Source organism: Macaca nemestrina, chromosome 5 (genome assembly GCF_043159975.1).
Source record: "Macaca nemestrina isolate mMacNem1 chromosome 5, mMacNem.hap1, whole genome shotgun sequence".
Classification (NCBI taxonomy): domain Eukaryota; kingdom Metazoa; phylum Chordata; class Mammalia; order Primates; family Cercopithecidae; genus Macaca; species Macaca nemestrina.
In genome coordinates, this window is record NC_092129.1 from 135,726,824 (window position 1) to 135,748,045 (window position 21,222).

Consider the following 21,222-nt stretch of genomic DNA (forward strand, 5'->3'; position numbering starts at 1 on the left):
TCACATTTTTGTTTTACATGGAACCCCATAAATAATGTAGAGGGTCCTACTTCTCGCAATCCATGGATAGTGGCCTCCTGATAATTCTTTAAACTCTAGGGCAAAATGGCCTGAGGGCTTTGGAGTCAGTCCAAGATTAAGAAAGATCAGACTTTCCAAAGACAGAGCTTAGAGGGTCTTTCCTGAGGCTGGGAATGGAGTCTTCCCGGGACTATTCTAACCTGCCTCTCACCAGCCGCTCTGTAACATGACATCTGGCCTGAGGCCAGAATATGCTTCAGCACAGTGGGAGAGGATGAGGACATCATTGACTTTTGCAGAGTTAAACACTTAGAGGAACTTCAGGAAGAAAGCACTTGGTAAAAGGTAAAGTTGGCTGGCCCATCAGCTCCTTGCCTGGGGTCCTGCTGCTTCTTTTCACAGTTCTCAGTGTGTTTATTCTCTTCTTTCCAATGGCCAGAGGACAAGTTTCTTGTTTCCTCTAGGGAGCCTGGAGAGAGGCATCAGCCACCAAATACAGGAAATCATGTGGTGAGGATCTCTTATTTATTACAGTCCCCGTATTACTTCCCTCCCCCAAGCCCCCGCCCCCTACCTCCAGTCACTCAGTGTCTCCCGGCTTCTTCCTGCAGCAGAGAACAGAAGGCAGTTCACCTCTGCTCCCGACAGCCTTGGAACCCGCAAGATCCCCAGCATTTGAAGTCTGGTCTTGTGAAACCCCACCCTCCTCTGGCTGTGTAATTGAATGGGATACCCTCAAGGTTCACCTCACCTGAGAGGTTTTGGGGCAGATCAGCAGTAAGGTATTGAATTTTAGGAGCCTGCAAATCCCAGAAGAGAAAGGTAGGTACCTGTATCGTTTTGATTTGTCATGTTAAATGTGAATCCAGCTGCTCTGGAATAGATGTGCATTTCCACGTGGCTTTTCTAGTTGGCTGCATGCTCTCAACCTGTGTGTCGTGTGGAGATTTACTGATGTACAAGACTGTGAGGACTAAAGAGGGGATATGACATATGGATTTTTCAAATCTGTACAGCTTTGGATAAAGAATGCCAGTCAGTATACAGATCATGGCGGCAATTCTTATTTTCTTTGGAGTGCACATCTCATTAGAAGTAGTTTGTTTTTTTTTTGGTTTCTGCATACAGGGTAATTTTTACTAACTGCCTTTTCTTTTTAATAGTATAGACCTCTACCATGATTTCTTTGTTATTCCTTTCTGAGGTTTTCAGTTAAAGAAATACTAGATTTGACAGAGAATTTGCGAACAGAAATAGGAACAGGTGTTCCTAATTTAGAGTGCCTATGTGCTGTAAGTTAAAAAAAAAAAAAAAAAAAAAAGAGTACTTTGCTCAGGGATCTGGTGGACTTGGTGGACTTCCACATTATTTTCTAGAATTTGTGGTGAAACAGTTGTTATTCCAGAAGTTTCCTGAAATTCAATACAAGCAGTGACAACGAATATCCAGGGATGGCTCAGAGGCTGTGGTGGTGGTTGTCTGTAGGGATGGTACTCACTCCTTAGCTGGGTGCTCTTATTGGTCACTGTTAAGGCTCAAGATGATACGTCACTGAGACTCAGAGAAGAGCCAGGTCTTATTTAAGTACCACTACGTATTTCTCTGGATTTTGTTTTGGCATCTTATGTTTTTATTGTTTCATTTTGTCTTCACAACCAGCCTTTACTCTAAGAGAAATAATTTATACAGACTTCATGGAATATCAAACAATTCATACCTATTTATTGAACATTTACTATTCTTTTCTAGTTTATTTAGCTCTAATGCTCATAATTTCTTACCACTTACGTATTTTACATCAATACAGTCTCCCTCCATTCTATCTTCCATACCCTGCTACAGGGCTCTTGGGAATATGCAGTTCTAATAATGCCACTCTCAGTGATATATATATAATTTTTTTTTCTGAGATTGTGTCTTGCTCTGTTGCCCAGTCTGGAGTACAGTGGTGCAATCTCGGCTCACTGCAACCTCTGCCTCTCAGGTTCAAATGATTCTCATGCCTCAGCCTCCCAAGTAGCTGGGACTACAGGCGCGCACCCCCATGCCCAGCTAAATTTTGTATTTTTAGTGGAGATGGGGTTTCACCATGTTGCCCAGGCTGGTCTCGAACTCCTGACCTCAGGTGATTCGCCCACTTTGGCCTCCCAAAGTGCTGGGATTACAGGTGGGAGCCAAGGTGCCTGACCTCAGTGAAATATTTCTGTTGCACTCTGTTGCTTACAGCCTTGCTACCTAAAGTGTAGTACAATGACCAGCTGCATCAGGCATCAGCTGGAAATGATCACTTGGGAACACATTCTTTAGTCCCTCCCCAGACTTCTGAATCTGCATTTTATTTATTTATTTTTTTTTTTTGAGACGGAGTCTCACGCTGTTGCCCAGGCTGGAGTGCAGTGGCGCGATCTCGGCTCACTGCAAGCTCCGCCTCCCGGGTTCCCGCCATTCTCCTGCCTCAGCCTCCTGAGTAGCTGGGACTACAGGCGCCCGCCACTGCGCCCGGCTAATTTTTTTGTATTTTTAGTAGCGACGGGGTTTCACTGTGGTCTCGATCTCCTGACCTTGTGATCCGCCCGCCTCGGCCTCCCAAAGTGCTGGGATTACAGGCTTGAGCCACCGCGCCCGGCTGAATCTGCATTTTAATCCCTGGGTGATGCATATGCACATTAAAGTTTGAGAAGCATTCACTTAAGGAGGGTAGAAAAATCAGTCGGCTCCATATTGTCCTGCCAGCCTCACCCTCTCAGCATCTGTCTTTGCAACTACACTAAGTACCTTGCATTTCCCTAATATGTGAATACTCTAACGCCTTCCTATTTCTGTGTGTGCTGTCCTCCCTGCCTGGGATACCTCTATTCATCTTCCCCACCCAATTGCCCGTTAAGGCCTGGTTTGTACACCTTCATTCCCCTTCATCCCTCTACTACTAAGCGATTCTCAGGTCTGTGATTTTTCTGGTACTTGGTGGAATGTTTTGACATATCCCTAAGCACATTAAATAATAGTTGCTATATTTATTTTCACTCTTGAGGAGTTATTGGTCTTCTGTGCCTAAACCCATAGCACTTGGCACAATTTTGGGCACATAGCTTCTGCTCAATCAATTTTGTTGAATGAATGAATGAATGAATGAATGAAGGAGCAAATGAATGTGTACATTGTCTGAAAAACCCTAATTAATTATGAGATAGAGATCTATAGTTTGAATCTTCCAAACAATATTTTTAATCCTTATAGCATTTTCCCACACTCTTCTTTCTGAAATGTTGCTGGATTCATTTACTCACCAAATATTTTGAGTACTTTCCATGTGCCATGCCTTTTAGAATCTATTTCTTTATGTCTTTGTGACAGCCTCTTTCATTAGGTGTTTCCCTATCGGTGCCCCTCATTCTCTGCCACTCTAAGTCAAGGACTCACTCAGTCCCTTTCACAGGGCAGGCAGTGTGCTATGTGCTAGGGATGTGATGGCAAACAATACAGATGTGAGTCCTGCCTCCATGCAGCTCTCATCTGGAGGACTTACTTTTTGTCATCCTCTGTGCTACTTCTCTTTTATGGAAGTATTAAGGAAAACTGAAATAAGTCTGATCCCTAACAAATGCTGGCACATCCAAGTAAAGGCCTTGAGAACTTGAAGCTTGAAGTCAGTGTGGTTCAGTAGAAAGAAAGCTGAACTGTGCTTTGGGGCCCCAGATTTAGTCCTGTACCTGCAACTCTCTTGCCATGTGACCCTTGGGTGGGTCCACAACTTTTCTCTGAACCTTGAGTTTTTCAAGTGATGAACAAGACAGAGTTCTATATTTCTCTGAGTCAAGCCAGCTCGAAGAGATCTTAAGAGAGCCATTTTATTACTATGCCCATGTGTTCAGCCATTGACATTAACATTGTGCTTTGGTACTTCCCCAAGAGCACAGTTGCCCGTGACTCCTGGGGAGCAGTGTCCTGCAACTCAGAGGAATCTATGAGGCATTCATCATTGGGTATAGTGCTGCTCTGAAGCAGGTTAGATGAAGAGGGAGGAAGGGCCTCCATTAAGCAATCGTGCTTTAGGAAAGCAGCCAGGAAAAGAGAAGGAAGTAGCTCTACCAAGTGGTGCAGGAAAAATCTAGAAGCAGGTAGACGTATAGCCAGTTCCTGACATCATCCCTCACTGTAGCACAGCTAAAAAGATTCCCTTTCTGACTACATGTGGTATTCTCCTTTTTCCACCCAAAGATTTGTGTCTTAGCCATATTTCACCTAGAATCAAATGCTGGAGAAGAGCATAGTATCATTGTCCCCCACGCTTTGCCCTCCCATAGAGCACATGGACCCTTGGGAGAAAGCAAATAGACACAACCACCAGGTTTAGGCTAAAGCAAACTGCTGAGGTGCTCCCAAGGGACCGCTGTTTCTCTCTTCCAGCCTTCTTCTCTTCCTCCTCCATTGTCCAGAGCTTCGCTTCCAAATGACATGGCTCCTGCACCTCTGGAATCCCTTCTTGCTTACTGTTGCTCCTATGCCTTTCTGCCTCCAGGCCCCCTCCATGCCCACCTTGTCTATAGCTGCCTTTCAACAGCTGAATGTTTTCTGTTGGTAATTTCTTACCCACTCAAGTTCACTTTAGTCTCTGTCAATAAACACACGTTGTAACCACAAAAGGGAGGTTAACCTGCATGAGAGGTTTCCTGTGGCCTGCCACAGATCTCAGGATATATTTGAAATCAGCCTGGACTATATCTGGCTCAATATTTCTTTTTTAGTGAGAGGCATGTTGTGGGCTAGAAAGAGGCAGACCTGGTTTTTAATCTCCTGTGTTGAACAAGTAATTGTATCTTGCCAAGTCTTTGTTTTGTTTCTGAAAATATGAACTAATACTTAGTGCGCAAAGTTGTAAGAAGATTAATTATCTAAAGTGCCAAATAGGTTCCTTTAAAAAAAACACCAGGTTGGCCTGGCACGGTGGCTCCTGCCTGTAATCCCAGCACTTTGGGAGGCCGAGGTGGGCAGATCACGAGGTCAAGAGATTGAGACCTTCCTGGCAAACCTGGAGAAACCCTGTCTCTACTAAAAATACAAAAATTAGCTGGGCGTGATGGTGCTTGCCTGTAGTCCCAGCTACTCAGGAGGCTGAGGCAGGAGAATTGCTTGAACCCGGGAGGCAGAGGTTGCAGTGAGCTGAGATTGTACCACTGCACTGCAGCCTGGCGACAGAGCAAGACTCTGTCTCAAAACAAAACAAAACAAAAAACAAAAAACAAAAAACACCAAGTCTTAAAAGAGGAGGTTGGCCAAGACTGTGAAAATGAGAAAACTGTCATTCACAGAATAGTTGAAGGAACATTCACGGGACAATTAAAAGTAAGAAGTACATCTTGTAGCACATGAGGGTTGCTTTTAAATATCGAACGGTTGCTCTGTGTGGGAAAAGGGAAGGTCAACAGAAGATCAATGAGTGGAAATTATAGCGTAACAGATTTCAGTTCAGTATGTGGAAGGATTTACCCACCATCAGAATCATCTAAAAATGAGTGAGCTGCCTTGTGGTGTGGTGAACGCCTTGTCCCGGGCAATGTTCCAGCACCCTGGAAGACGGACTAGTGGCCAGGGTGTTCCCAAAGGGATGCCCACACTGGGTGGAGTCCGGGTGATGACCTCGAAGGTCCCTTCCCGCTCAAAGCTATCAAGAGTCTCGTGATGTCAGTGCAGTGATCCAAGCCACCAAGAAGGTCTGCAAAATAAGTCATCAGGCTAGAGTGAGGATAGCTGACTTTCCATAAGCTAGCCCTACCTATCTGCTGCAGTAAGTTTAAAATAGGGTCTTAGTAACAATGGAGTAGGCTGGACTTCCAGGAAAGAGCAAAAAAGAAATGAGAACAATGAGGAGGGAAAAGTTCACTGTAAACCACTCTTCTTGGGTTACTCTTTAACTAAATTGTGGGTTGCTTCTTGTGCTGCAAACACATTCCTATTTGATGGAAAACTGCCGCATTTCTGGACGTTTTCAGCTCAAGTAGAGTCAGGCAAATAACAGCAAGACTCAGAGCTTTGGCTCTGATTTCTCCTCTAGCCAAAACGGAAACACGACTACATGGATATGGGTTCCTAGCCATTCAGAGATCTAATTTTAAAATGTGAAAAAGAAACTGATTCTACCATCTTCTAAATTGCAAGGACTGTGAATGGAATATTTGACTTTTGGGGAGAGAAGAGAGCTGGCTGGAACTGTCTGCCTGCTGTGAGTCAAGTTCATTGACCACTGCCTTCTACCCATCTTTCCTTTTCTGCTACATGAACCACCAGAAGAGCAGTCTCTCTGCGAAGTAAGGACATGGAAACTTTTAGAGAAGTGAGACTTAGGCTTAGGTAGGCCCTATACACATCACCAACCACTCCAGGCAGCCCCAGAGCTTTCTGTTAATACTTTTTCCTTTGTGGACTCAAAGAACATGCAGTTCTGGACCCTTGCATGTTTCTCACCATGCTTGGGCAGCATCTCAGCATGACTTTGCTTTCTTCAATCTCACTTTGAGATTCTGGGGGAAAAAAGCAGCAGTCCTTTCAGTTATAAGCAAATGCTATATATTTTCAAACCGAAACAAAGCCATGATATATTTTATTCTCAAGGCTTACCTAAATTAGCTTTCTTAAAAACACTAATTTAAAAAAAATCCTTTGAAATGCAATCAACTGTGCAGAACAAAATCATAGAAACCCTTGCAGACCAGTGTATTTATTTTTAGATGCACATCAGCCTACCCAGCATAGCAAAGCCACTGTCTAATGTCCAAAGCATGGCCCTGGGAATTTCCTCTAACAAGGCTGTGTTTCCGCCCATTGTTGCAGCACAAAGGACAGAAGGAGGCCTGAGTAGAGGCTCATGTTAACCCCACCTAGAGTAAAATCTGGAGCCTGTCATCACCTCATTGGATCAATGTGGTCTTGAGGGCCGGGGTCAAGAGGGAGATTGCCTGCCAACTCTGGACAGATGCAAATGAGTAGTCATCCAAAAATATTCCAGAGACCAGTGACGGCAATTCAAAGTAAAGGGTCAGCTTTCTTTTTGTAGTCAAGGATATAAATCTCACCCACACTGTGAAGTGAATTCTGGTCTAGACCTGAGACAGTGATGCCATTTGAGGATCTTGGCTTGAATTGCAATTAATAAAGGTATTTTAAGCATATTTTAGTTAAAAAAAGTCATAAATCTGTGTACACACAGCCCCAATAAACACACACATACACACACACACATACATACTCACTAGAGCAAGTATCAGATACCTGGATCGCCCAGAACTTTACTATTACCCTAGGCCAGTTTCTGATCCTTCATGTATTCATTGATGAAATGGGCATAACAGATCTCACATCCTATTAGTTTGGGGATAAATAAGGTATAATATTACAAACAATCTCACCCAAACTAGACTTTTGCTTAAGTTTTCACTTCTTGATCCTAACATGTTTTGAGCTTCTTACAACAAACTTCTGCACAAATATTTACTGTCAAGTCTCCAGGGGTTTTATTTGTTTGTCTTGCTACTACAGGAAAAGAAGACCAATTTGTTACTTAATTGGCACACTTTACAAGCAGAGCTTTTCATGCCTTTGTCAAGTTCTTTCTACTCCTAGGGAAGGTCACTGCATTATTACTCAAAGCTGCAATGCTCAGGGCTATGTCTGGGGGTCTCTGGGGAAGATGAAGAGGTGGGTCTCAGGCCTGCACACAGCAGTCCACACCCATCCTATCCGGTGTTGAGTCTGTGATCTGCATTCCACAGCTCCATCACCACCCCTGCCCAATCAAAGGCTCAAGGAGCAAGGGGGACCTGCACGTACAAACACCAGCCTGAGCAGGGACTGGGTTGTTGGCCTCTGCTGGCAGGTGGATATCCCGACCCCGAGGTCCGGAGATTCAGGAAAACGTGTTGTAGCTCTTTGGTGAGAATGTGAGAATGTTAGTAAAAATGCCTTTTAGGATTGTTTTGTTTGCAAGTGTTTATTATCAGACACCCCTCAGGGGTTCACAGGGCAGGTTGCGAATGTCCGAAGTGGGGCCTGGGAATTTCCTTCCACAAAGCCTGTGCTTCTTCCTCTCTTTGTTACTCCTCAAAGAACAAGTTGAAGCATTACTAGAGATCCTTACTTAACCCTTTATCCTGTCCACTGCTTCTTCGTTTACATTACAGAAAATTCACGCCACCAGCCATCTAAGGATCAAAAAGATGTTTGGGTTTTGGTTGTGGTGTGCACCCGCAGATGTGCACGTATGTATGCATTTGTGTGCATGAGTGTGCATATGTTTGTGTGTTAATGGAGAGGAAATAGGTAGAGCACAAAACGTATTGCATTTTAAGAGGTTTTCATTCAGTATTATGACATGCACCCATCATTGGTCAGATCAGAGAAAACTTTCTTTATGGTAATATGCATTCCTGCTAAAAATAGTAACTCAATTTCAGTTCCCTGTCTCTAGGGAAGGGCCGTCTTAGAATTATAGTTACTTTTCACCTTTGGAGTCTACTTATTGGCTGAAAGCTGGCGTATAATGAGTTGAAAGATATTTCAACCAACCAAGAATTATTTATTGAATATATTCTATGTGTCTGAACTCTACTAGGTATTAAGAGAAACCAGAGATTCTGCCTACGGGAAAATTCAAGACCATGCATTTTTTTTTTTTTTTTTTTTTTGAGATGGAGTTTCACTCTTGTTGCCCAGGCTGGAGGGCAGTGGCGTGATTTGGGCTCACTGCAACCTCCGCCTTCCCGGTTAAAGTGATTCTCCTGCCTCAGCCTCCCGAGTAGCTGGGATTACAGGCACCCGCCACCGCACGGGGCTAATTTTGTATTTTTAGTAGAGATGAGGTTTCTCCATGTTGGTCAGGCTGGTCTCGAACTCCTGACTTCAGGTGATCCGCCTGCCTCGGCCTCCCAAAGTGCTGGGATTACAGGCATGAGCCACCGCGCCCGATCAAAAGCATGTATTTATACATATATACAAACACACAAACTCAATGTCTTGCAAGTGAGAGTGCAAAGAAGCCAGATATTTGTATGGCCTAAGGCCAGGAAAGATTAGAAGAGGGACATGGGCCCTCATCCAGCCTGGAACTCTTCAATTATCCCCAGCGACATCTTTATGGTGTCTTCATTGTCCTTAAATCTCCAAGCACCAGCGTGGCCAAGTGTGTGCACCATGCACATACACATGTACACACATGCACACACAGCCTGCTCTCAAGAAACAGCTGTGCCTTCTTGGAGGAAATAATGCCATTGGCCTTCTCACCACCAACTCTATGCCAGGATCGGCCTCAATACTCATCTCTTTTGCCCTCTTTTTTTGTCCCAAGAGAAGAGGAACGCTTCCCTGCATCCAGAGCTCAGCTCTCCCACACTCCTGCCCTCTATTCCCATAGCCTCACTAGGCTCCCCTCTTATTGGTCCTTTCCTGTTATCATTGAATTATGCTCAGGTCCTTCTCATCTTAAAACAATAGGAACAGAAGCTCTTCTCACCCCATATTTTTCCTCAACTGTGCTTCCATCTTCATTTCCCCTCACCACAAAATTCTTGAAAGGATTATGGCTATTCATGTCTTCATATCATCACCAACCATTCACATTGTGTTCTGTCTACGCTACCCCAATGCACCTCAGCAAATGCTTTTGCCAAAATTCTCTAAGACCTTTGTATCCTCAAATCCAACTCATCTACTGTCAGCAGGACTTCACACTGCTCTCCACTTCCTCTAGTCTTGTCCCTGCCTTCCAGGACACCAATGCTCCTGGCCTTACTCCTTCTTCTCTGGTGCAGCTTCTCAGTTTTTCTTTTACAGGTTCCTTTCCCTCTGCCATTTCCTCAACTTCCCAGTGGCTATAACCGGGGCCACCTCTTCTCCATTCATTCTGTCTCCCTGCTGTGGTTCATTCCTCTGCCTGGATTTCTCTTTCCTGCCTTTTCTGTTGATCTAGTATGACTGTGTCCCCACCCAAATCTCGCCTTGAGTTGCAATAATCCCACGTGTCAAGGGTGGTGCCAGGTGGAGCTCATTGAATCGTGAGGGCGGCTTCCTTCATACTGTTCTCATGGTAGTGAATACATCTCATGAGATCTGATGGTTTAATAAATGGGAGTTCCTCTGCACAAGCTCCCTTTCCTGCCACCATGTAAGTAAGACATGACTTTGCTCCTCCTCACCTTCCACCATGATTGTGAGGCCTCCCCAGCCATGTGGAACTGTGAGTCCATTAAACCTCTTTCCTTTTTAAATTATCCAGTCTGGGATATGTCTTTATTAGTGGCATGATAACAGACTAACACATCCGTCAAGTAAACTATCCTCCTAAGTCCATTTTAAGTGTCACCAAATTACTTCTTTTTTACAGGTCACAGCATCCCTGTGCAGAGCTGATCTCCCTGCTAAGTGCTTCGCAGCACTGTCCCAAGCCTGTTTTACAGTGCCTTTCGTGTTTGAAATCTCAGTAATTGTTCACATGCACTTCTTTCCTAGGACATAGGGATGCCATCTTATTCATCTTTTTACTCCTCTCCCCTAGCACAGTACCTGGCACATTCAGCATTTCATGTAGAGTTAGGAATGCAAAAGTGTCACTTAAGTGATTTATCTCTTCTTTAAGTAAAATAACATCTTGTACTTTCAGGATGGATTGTTCATAAATTTTAATTTTAATATAATTTTTGAAACTTTGCTCACATTTAGGCTACTAACAAACTTTTACCTTTTTCTTAAAATCAAAATCACAATTATTAATACTTCCTATATGAGCTTTTAATTCCCGTTTAAAAGCAGAAATGAATGACGCTTGGACTTCATTCACATTTTATTTAAATCATCACTCAGGGAGAATTTCCAAATGTGTCATGAGTGACACTGCATATTCGTGCACCTGAGGTGGGGTTGCCATGGTATAGCATAAGTAATATTTTTCAAGATCATCTCTTCACTGCAGATGCTGGTGTTGCATAAATTTTCCACAGCTCACCTGCAGAACTTGTCTACTCTTCTTTCAAAGCCATGGAGATTGATTTACTGACCTGTCTGAAGGTGAGCAATGGTGGCCACAGAGAATGAGCCTAAGCACTGAGCCAGTACAGATTCCACCCAGCCTCCTGTCTCCCAGAAGTTCATAAGACAGGGATGTATCTTAGGGTACAAGGCCAGAGGTTCACTCAACTCTGGGTGGCAGATGGTATGCTACACCCTCTGTTGGACTATGAAGAGAAGGTATGTGCCCTGCTCTTTATTTTGAAAGATCTTATCCCTTTAAAAATCTCTATTTTCGGTTTTTGTAATAATAGATGTATAATATATTAGTATAAGAGAACTGTAAATGACATATAGAATATGTTATTTACATGGAGATGCAAAGCACAGTTTGTGCAAGTGTGGTCTAGAGACCAGTACTTGATAAACTGGCTGGATGCTGATCAAAATGCATACCTCTGGGTTCTACCTGAACCTACTAAATTGAAACCTGTCTGTGTAGGAAGATGGGGGTAGGAGCAGGACAGGGAGCAATGCTGCAAAATATGCATTTTTCAACCAGCACCTTAGAACAGGAGTCCCCAACTTGTGGGCCATGGACCAGTGCTGGTCGATGGCCTGTTAGGAACCTGGCGACACAGCAGGATGTGAGCCATGGGAGAGCCAGCGTTATTGCCTGAGCTCCACCTCTTTTTGAATCAGTGGTGGCATTCGATTCTCATGGGAACTTGAGCCCTATTGTGAACTGTGCATGCGAGGGATCTAGGTTGCATGTTCCTTATGAGAATCTAATGGCTGATAATCTGAATGGTTTTATCCTGAAACCATCCCTGTTCTTGCTTCTCCTGGTCTTCTAGAAAACTTGTCTTCCATGAAACCAGTCCCTGGTGCCAAAGAGGATGAGATCACTGCCTTAGAAGTACTTCCAAAGTATGATGCACATTTAGTCAGGCATAAAAACAATGTTTAGAAAATATCTACTAGCTTTTTAGAAAAGTGTTTACACTGGTGGCAGAAGGATCCCTCCCTGTATTTCTCTGGGTAGGTTAATGATTTTGCAGTCCAGGCTCATGTTTGCAGGAACATTCTTCCTGCTGAATTGTACCCTTTGTTGGGACTACAGGTTTGGAACAGAATTCTGTATCACTTTGTACCATCCTTCGAACCATCATATGTTTAACCTTTCATTTGTTTATGTTTCAGCAGCTTATCTTGAAGCATAATATAGTATAGTGACAAGAACTGGGTTTGGGATTCAGAGTCTGCCTCAAATTCTTCAATTTGCCAGACTTTCAATCTATGTAGATTTTAAACCAGGTTTGGCCAGTTGTTTAACCTTTCTGAGCCTCCTTCTCTAAAATGGGAGTAGCTAACTAGTTCATGGAGTGTCATGAAAATTAAATGACATTGTGCATTTAAAAAGCTTGTTAAAGGCCAGGCGCGGTGGCTCACGCCTGTAATCCTAGCACTTTGGGAGGCCGAGGCGGGCGGATCACGAGGTCAGGAGATCGAGACCATCCTGGCTGACACGGTGAAACCCCGTCTCTACTTTAAAAAATACAAAAAACTAGCCGGGCGAGGTGGCGGCGCCTGTAGTCCCAGCTACTCGGGAGGCTGAGGCAGGAGAATGGCGTGAACCCGGGAGGCGGAGCTTGCAGTGAGCTGAGATCCGGCCACTGCACTCCAGCCTGGGCGGCAGAGCGAGACTCCGTCTCAAAAAAAAAAAAAAAAAAAAATTAGCTGGGCGTGGTGGCGAGTGCCTGTAGTCCCAGCTACTCGGGAGGCTGAGGCAGGAGAATGGCGTGAACCCAGGAGGCGGAGCTTGCAGTGAGCCGAGATCGTGCCACTGCACTCTAGCCTGGGCGACAAAGCGAGACTCCGTCTCAAAAAAAAAAAAAAAAAAAAAAAAAAAAGCTTGTTAAAAAACACTCAGCAGAGACCCTGTGATGGAGGTGTTTCTCAATAAGAGATAGCAATTAAAAATAGCAATAGTATCATCAGCAGCAGCAACAACAATAAACTTGCTGTAAGAAAGAAATCATCCACAAGTTTTCCAGCATTAAGATAATATTCTGCACAAAGTAGGTACCCAGAAACATTTGTCCAGTGAATGAATATCCTATTTGTGAATATGAATACATATACTGGGAAAAGGATAGGATTTCAAAAATAAAAATATGTAACCAAACTGCCAACACAACCTGATGTGTGACTATAGATCAAACCTCAGCTGCTCTTGATAAAACAGCAGCTTCCTGCAAAATTCATCCATTTTCTCAGAGATAGTCTATAAGTTCCCCTTACTTACTTTAGCAGACAGTTATGCTTTTTTTTTTTTGTATGTGTAAGTTTCATATCTGATGTAAATTTCTATATTCAGGATTTTTTTCCTCTTTTGACTTGAGACTCACCTTTAGTCAACAATTTCCTGTGACAATTTTCAGGAACATGCAGACTTTATTTATTGTAATGGATTATCCTTCAAAAACAAGAGTTATAACTGATGAATTGGTCAGTGCCTATAGCCTATTTACTGATATGCCCTAGTTCCATTTTTAAACCCAATTACTCAAACCACCAAACCAAATGCACACACATGCATGAGTGCATGCATGCACACACGCAGACACATGCACACATCTCTAATGGTTATGCATGTGGGATCTGAGCTGTGGACTTGTAAATATTATGTCAAAGAAAGAGGAAAAGGAAGAAAGAAATATTAGCAGTCTAGAGATAAGATAACCATATTTAGAGAAAGAAAGGAGATGAAAGAGAAATAGAGTGACTATGAATAAAACGTGTCCTATGTGCAGGCTTCTCATGACAGAAGCATCTTAGGATCTTCTGGTCCATTTTCTTCCTAGCATGGGGGACTTAGTACTCACCAAGCTCTGCTCTAAGTACTTAATTTGGAATACTTCATTTAATATGAGAAAATTGCACTGTCTCTGTTTTAAAGATAAGAAAACTGAGGATCAGAGAGATTAAGTAACTTACCCAAATTTCAATAGCTGGAAGTGGTAGAACTAGTACTTCAACCCAACAGCCTGGTGCCATAGCCCATGCTTTACCCTCTTAAGCAGCTCTAATAGTGTGCCGCCTTAGGGATTCATTCATAACAAACATGGATTAAGCACCTGACTACTCTGCCAGATACTGCGCTAAGTGCTAGACACAGAACAGTAGGTAAATGAGATCCTACCCTGGGGTGGTGTGCGAGGTGGTAGTATCACAGGACAGTGGAGGAGCCCATAAATAGAGCATTGTAACGCAGTTCAGTAGGTGCTTTGACAGGGGAGGAGGTGATGGGAGGTGTACACACAACTAGAGGGAGTCAAAGGGAGGCTTCCTGCAGGGAATGACCTTGACCTGGGCCGTGAAGGACAGTGAGAGTTGGCAGACTAGAGAACACAGAGCTTTCAGGGTGCTAAGGAGGTTCAGAAAGGTAAAGTAAGATGAGAAAAAAGGAGTAATTAGCTTGACTGTGGTCATTTCACAATGTATACATATAGCAAAAAAGCATGTAGTGCACCATAGATATACTTTTTATTTGTCAATTTTACCTCAGTAAAGCTGAAGAGGAAAAAGGAAGGAGTAGGAAGAGGTGAAGCTGGCTCTTTAGGCAGAAGTCCTGACAATGAAGCATCTTGGCTGAAGATCATTATGTGTGGGGAGAGAAGAGATGGCCCACAGATGAACCTAGCAGCCCATCTATCTGCCAGTGTTTCTCTAAATGTATGCAGAGGTTCTGACACAGCTGACACAGGCCTGGGAACCAGACATCAATAGTTTCTCAAAGTGAGAACCACAATGGTAAAAATAAAATAAAATAAAAATAACCATGCTCTATCTCAGTGGTTATTAAACATTTGTGCACATCAGAATCACTACTGGACAGCTTGATAGCTTGTTAAAACACTGGTTACTGGGCCTCACTTCCAGAGTATTAGATTCTGGAAGTCTGAGGTGGGCTCTAGAATTTGCCTGCCTGCCTTTCTTTTCTTTTCTTTTTTCTTTTCTTTTCTTTTCTTTCTTTGTTTCTTTCTTTCTCTTCCCTGCTTTCTCTCCCCTCCTTTCTCCCCCCCCAACTTTCTCTCTCTCTCTCCTTTCTTTCTTTCTTTCTTTCTTTCTTTCTTTCTTTCTTTCTTTCTTTCTTTCTTTCTTTCTTTCTTTCTTTCTTTCTTTCTTTCTTTCCTTCGAGACAAGGTCTCTCTCTGTCACCCAGGTTGGAGTGCAGTGTCACAATCATAGCTCACTGAAGCCCCAAATTCTTGGGCTCAAGTGATCCTCCCACCTCAGCCCCACAAGGAGCTAGGATTACAGGCACTTGCCAGCATGCCTGGCTTTTTATCATTTGTAGAGACAGGGTCTTGCTATGTTGCCCAGGCTGGTCTGAAATTCCTGGCTTCAAGGGCTCCTCACACCTCGACCTTCCAAAGTGCTAGGATTAGAGATGTGAGTCACTGAGCAGGCCTAGAATTTGCATTTCCTTCAAGATCCCAGAATGTTGGGGGCCCACATTTTTGACCCACTGCTCTGTCTACTGAGCAGACCCTGAGTGTGAAGCCAAGAACTTAGCCAAAGCTATTTGAGTGATTCTTAGGTTGCACTAAAATTTGAAAATTCTTGGGAGGAAGAATTACTAAATCTCTTATCTTCTTTGTTGTAAGTGCTCCTTTAACTTTTAATTATTTCTGTAGTTTATGAAAATCCAACCCAAATATTCCTGATATTTTCATTCATTTTGGTCTGTAAGAGCTCAAAATATAAGGACTTTTAGGGTTCTTTGGAATTTTAAAAATCAGTCCTTTGAAATTTCTCTTTGCAAAGCAGGAAGTCACTTGTTGCCGAGAGCAAACACTTGAGTCAACCGTTTGCCTCGTTAGAGGGCTTCAGAGCTGTGGCTTCTTAGCACATTTCTCTACATTTTAGAATGGTGTGAATCTGAGTCTTTGCAGAATGGGTTATACAGGTGGAAATATGAGATCGGTGTCTCTAAGTGTGGCCAACTGGCTAAGGCTGAAATATATCCTAACGTCTTTATTTCCTCCATTGTAGATAAGGCAGGAGGAGGCTGGAAAATCAAAAATTCCCTTGAACGAAGGAGAATTGGAAGGATGGATAGGGAAGAAGAGGTCCTATGTGCTTATTTTCCCCTTTGCTTACCAAAATCCAACAAAAAGCAACTATCTTCTCTAATGTCATGGTCACAAACTAAATTTCTCAAAACAAATATTTAGAAGAAAAAGATCGATGTGGAAAATATAATAGCAAGTGGATGAATTAATCTTTAACATGAGTGAAGAATCAAGAGTTGCACCCCTTCGCCCCAGGTTACACCAAAATCCGTGCACACTCAGTCCCAAAGTAAGTCCTGCAGAACCTCACATATGGGAAAAGTAAAAGTCAACCATTAGTATGGTTGGTTTAGCATCTAAGGAAAACCATATTTTTCAATCCGTGTTTGGTTTCAGATACAGAACTACAAGTACCAACTGTATGTATTGAAAAAAAATACCCACATAAAACTGGGTCCTTGAAATTCAAACTCCTGTTATTCAAGGGACAACTGTAATTTAAAATTATAAGAAATAAGTTCTCGTGAGCATTTTATAATCATTCTAGTAGTCTGAACTCCTTCATCTATAATACTAAAATGTAAATGCCATTGAGAATATCTGGAAGTAGCTGGAAATCCTCATTCATCGAAAGTGGGTTCAATTCCATTGACAATCTCTATTACATACAGAAAAAATGGGCTAAATATGTGTTTGAAGATTTTTCAGCACTACATAAGTTTTCACCTTTAGTATGTCAGTAAAATTAATTAATTGAAGCTTCCCATTCCACGTCCTCACAAGCAAAATTCAACCTTTAATGAAAGTCACTTTTGGATTTTGAAACAATGAGTTCAAAGGGAAGTTACTAAAAATAATTGAAATTAATATTGATTGTAAAGGAAATAAACAGAAAATTACTTCTATTGGACCCAAGAGACAATACTTTTTTTTTTTTTTTTTTTTTTTTTTTGTGAGATGGAGTCTCCCTCTGTCGCCCAGGCTGGAGTGCAATGGCATGATCTCGGCTCCCTGCAACCTCTGCCTCCCAGGTTCAAGCAATTCTCCTGCCTCAGCCTCCTGAGTAGCTGGGACTACAGGCGCCCACCACCATACCCGGCTAATTTTTTGTATTTTTGGTAGAGATGGGGTTTCACCATGTTAGCCAGTATGGTCTCGATCTCCTGACCTCGTGATCTGCCCGCCTTGGTCTCCCAAAGTGCTGGAATTACAGGCGTGAGGCACTGCACCTGGCCAAGACAATGCATTTTAATTAACTTACTCTTTCTCTTCATTTGTTTAATTTTCACACAGGGATTTTAGTTGAAGTCACATATACTAAGTTGTTTACATACTTATTTACTGTGTGTCTTCACAAGTCTCTACACTCTTCTCAAACCAGTGCCCTCCTGTTTCCTGTGCCCCTCCACACCTTGAGCCCACCTTAAGCTTCAACCCTGCCTGGCCCCAATCAAGATACCCTGAAACTGGCCACTCAGCGAATCATGTTAAAGCAAGAGTCCTGCCCCACAGGTAGAAGAGAACCACTAGTTAAAGGAGCAAGCAATGAGTCCCCTGGACTTCTGCTTTTATATAATCAGAAAAGGCTGGGCATGGTGGCTCATGCCTGTAATCCCAGCAATTTGGGAAGCTGAGGCTGAGGGGATCACGAGGTCTAGAGATTGAGACCATCCTGGCCAAGATGGTGAAACCCCGTCTCTACTAAAAATACAAAAATTAGCTGAGTGTGGTGGCACGCACCTGTAGTTCCCGCTATTTGGGAGGCTGAGGCAGGAGAATCACTTGAACCTGGGAGGCAGAGGTTGCAGTGAGCTGAGATTGCGCCACTGCACTCCAGCCTGGTGACAGAGTGAGACTTCATTAAAAAAAGAAAAAAAATCAGAAAAGTAGAAAGAATGAAAAATAAGGCTAGTTTTGGGGAGAGGCTTTGTGAAGGACTCTGTGGTAGAACATGTGTGGTCATCTCTAGATTTGCGGTTTTCAGAATTTGGTTTGCACAAGAGTTACCTGGAGAGTTTGTTAATGATGAAGATCTTAGGGCTGTACCTTGAGACTCTAGGTGGGGGAACTCACAGGAGGAACCCAGAAGTCCTGCTCAGGGGACACCCAAAGGGTTATTAAGCACCCTACCCATGTGGATCACTGCAACCTAGTGCAGTGATCATTAAGGTGCTGATCTCCACCCACCAAGATGCTCCTTCATCTAGTGGGATAAGGGGGTGGACTCCAAGATTTTATCACTGGCTCAGAAGACCATTCACTTCCAGTGGCCTCACCTACCAGAATCTGTTGCCTTTTTCACAGCAGCCCCAAATTTCTCCTTCTCATTGGCTTCCAAGATGATTGTCAGAGCCAAAAAATACAGAAATAGACAAGTGCTATTTGTCAGTCAACAGTGTTTATCAAGGGTTAAAGAGTTTAGGAGGAAGACACCACATTCAGCTCTGATTTGCTGCTTATGAGATGGCAGATGATAGTGTCTGAGGCCAGCAGAAAGGAAGGGAAAGGGAGGATACTGCTGTAGAAGGCGCCCAGAATGTTATTTTTCTAGCAAAGACTTTTCAGAATGAACACTGGAATTCGTTCTGCAGGCTTTCCAGAATTAAAGAATGTACATTTTCCCCAAACACTAAAATTAAACTATAAATCATGTTTATTCACAAGTTACATGTAATAGGAAACATTTCTGGTATTGATAACTCTGAATCAGTAGTCCCCAATCCCCAACTTATTAGCAGTCTTGCTTTCTGTGGTTTCAGCCACTCATGGCCAAGTGGGGTCTGTAAATATTAAATGGAACATTCCAGAAAAAAACAATATAGAAGTTTTAAATTACATGCCATTCTGAATAGCATGATGAAATCTCACGCTGTTCATTCTGCCTTACCTGGAACATGAATCATCACTTTGTCCAGCGTATTTCTGTCCATTAGTCACTTAGTAGCTTTCTCAGTTATCAAATCTACTGTCAGGGTATGTATCGCAGCACCTGTGTTCAAGTGACTTTTATCTGACTTAACAATCACCCCAAAGCACAAGATTAGTGATGCTAGCATATTATATAACTGCTCTATTTCATTGTTAGTTATTGTTGTTAATCTCTTAACTGTGCCTAATTTATAAATTAAACTTTATCATAGGTATGCATGCATATAAAAAACATGGTATATATGGGGTTTAGTACTATCGATGATTTCAGACATCCACTGGGGGCCTTGGAACGTATCCCCCTCAGATAATGGGGGACCACTGTGTTGCCTTGCAACTAGAATGGTGATGAATGGTTGGGAGAACTGAGGTACACATTTTAAGGAAGGAGCCACAATTGACCTGAACTGCTCTGCTTACTAAGATAAGAAAATAAAAGATTTAGTAGAAAACCCAATAGCATGAAATCTGAGACAGTGAGGGGCTGGGAAAACATGAGGTAAGCATCATAAGGGCAATTTCAGTGACACGAGAGAAAGATGAGCTTGATGCCACCCCATCAACACACACACACACACACAGACACACAGACACACACACACAGAGTCCTTATTTCCTGTACCTTGCTTCACGTTCTTCATAGCATTTTTGCTCATCAGACATATAACTCACTTGTTTGTTTATTGTCTGTATTTCTGTATCAGTCAAGGTCCTGGCAGAAAAGAAGTGACATTTTCAAAGGGTAACAGAAGAGGTAAGAGCAGTTAAGTCAACACAGAACTGGCAGCATCGAGCAGCCATGGGTTGCATCTCATTAAGCAAAAAGGGTCAAGAAGGGTGGGGAGGTAAGGGAGGTGTCAGAGGAACCTGCCAAGATCTGTGACTGTGGGAGAGGGGAATCCCCCAGGATCCGTGGCTAGAGGGGAGGAATACAATCACTGCCAAAACTGCTGCCTGCCAGGAGTTGGGGGGAGAAAATGCCAGGTTCTCCTGTGCTTCCATACTACAACATCCCGCTGGGATCTCCCACTCTCCCTACCTTCCATCACCCTCCCAGAAGACAAGGCACAGCAGAGCGCGGGGTTAGCCTCCTGGGGCACAGAAAAGGGCGAAGATGGACCTGGAGGGTAAAGAGAGGCTAGCTAGCACCTCCCGCAACTAGAGTGTAGACTCCTAGGGGACAGTTGTTTTCGTTACTTCTTATCCCCAGGGCCTAGAACAGCGTCTGGCATGTAGATTTTCAATAAATGTTTGATGATGGAATGAAGGTGTGCATGATTTGGAAAGAGAGAGATGTTGAAAGATTAAAGCAGTTTCCTAGCGTGTGTGATGTAAACCCACCTACTGCCACTATTATAGCAGACAGTTAGATTTACCCTTTCTCATAATGCTTTCACATGGAGGAATATTTTGAGGAAGGCAGCTATGGCAGGCAGATCTGGGAGAAAAGATACAGAAGATACAGCAAGGACCTCAGCACCATATGACCAACAGCAAAACCACAAAGTCTGAAGGTTAATGCTTTAGAATCTACAGGTGATAGAGGCACGAGAGCGTTCAAGCCCCAGCCAGCCCCCATCCCAGGGAGGAAGGCCTTGGGCATGGCACAGCTCTGGGTTCCATCCTGACCAACTCAACCCCTCTGAGACTGATTTTCCTCATCTGTAAAATGGGGATGAGGACAGAATGCGGTGTTGTGAAGACTGAGCAGGACCCAACACACTGTACCTAGGGTGGTGTAAACAGTAGGAGCCATAAGGATTGTTTCCTGTGCAAGGTAAGTTCTCTAATTTTGAGATAGGTGTGGAAACTGCTGCAGTTGCTCTGCTTTCTGGGCTGGAGTCATTCATTCTGCATTCCTGATTAGGGAGAGGGTCAGGCGGTAATAGGACACCTCGTTCCGGATGGCTTCACCCCGTCCCCCTACAAGGCTTCCTGCTTCCTTCCTTCAGGGTCAGTGGAGTCAAAGCTTGTTTTCCTTCTCACTCCAGGTCAGCACCACACAACACACTTGTTTTTTACAGGTGGCCCTGGGGGCTTGGAACCGCACTGACAGACATCTGTGCAGCCCTTCCTTCCTCTGGGTCAGGGAGATATTTCCAGATGGAGTTGAATTCGGGAGCAGGTGAGGGACTTGGAGAAAAGGAGAAAGGCAAGATTAGCTTCCTCTGAGAAGCTGGGAAATGCCTTAGTGAAT

General features: G+C 43.4%; 1 protein-coding gene across 1 annotated transcript in view; it reads left to right on the top strand.

The window, feature by feature from the left end:
• The first annotated feature begins 606 nt into the window (after nt 1-606).
• LOC105490916 (adhesion G protein-coupled receptor F5) overlaps nt 607-21,222 on the top strand; it is a 102,610-nt gene continuing 81,994 nt past the window's right edge. The window contains exon 1 of the mRNA XM_011756892.2: nt 607-843. The gene's annotated coding sequence lies outside the window, so the exon portion shown is untranslated. The remainder of the gene's footprint in view (nt 844-21,222) is intronic.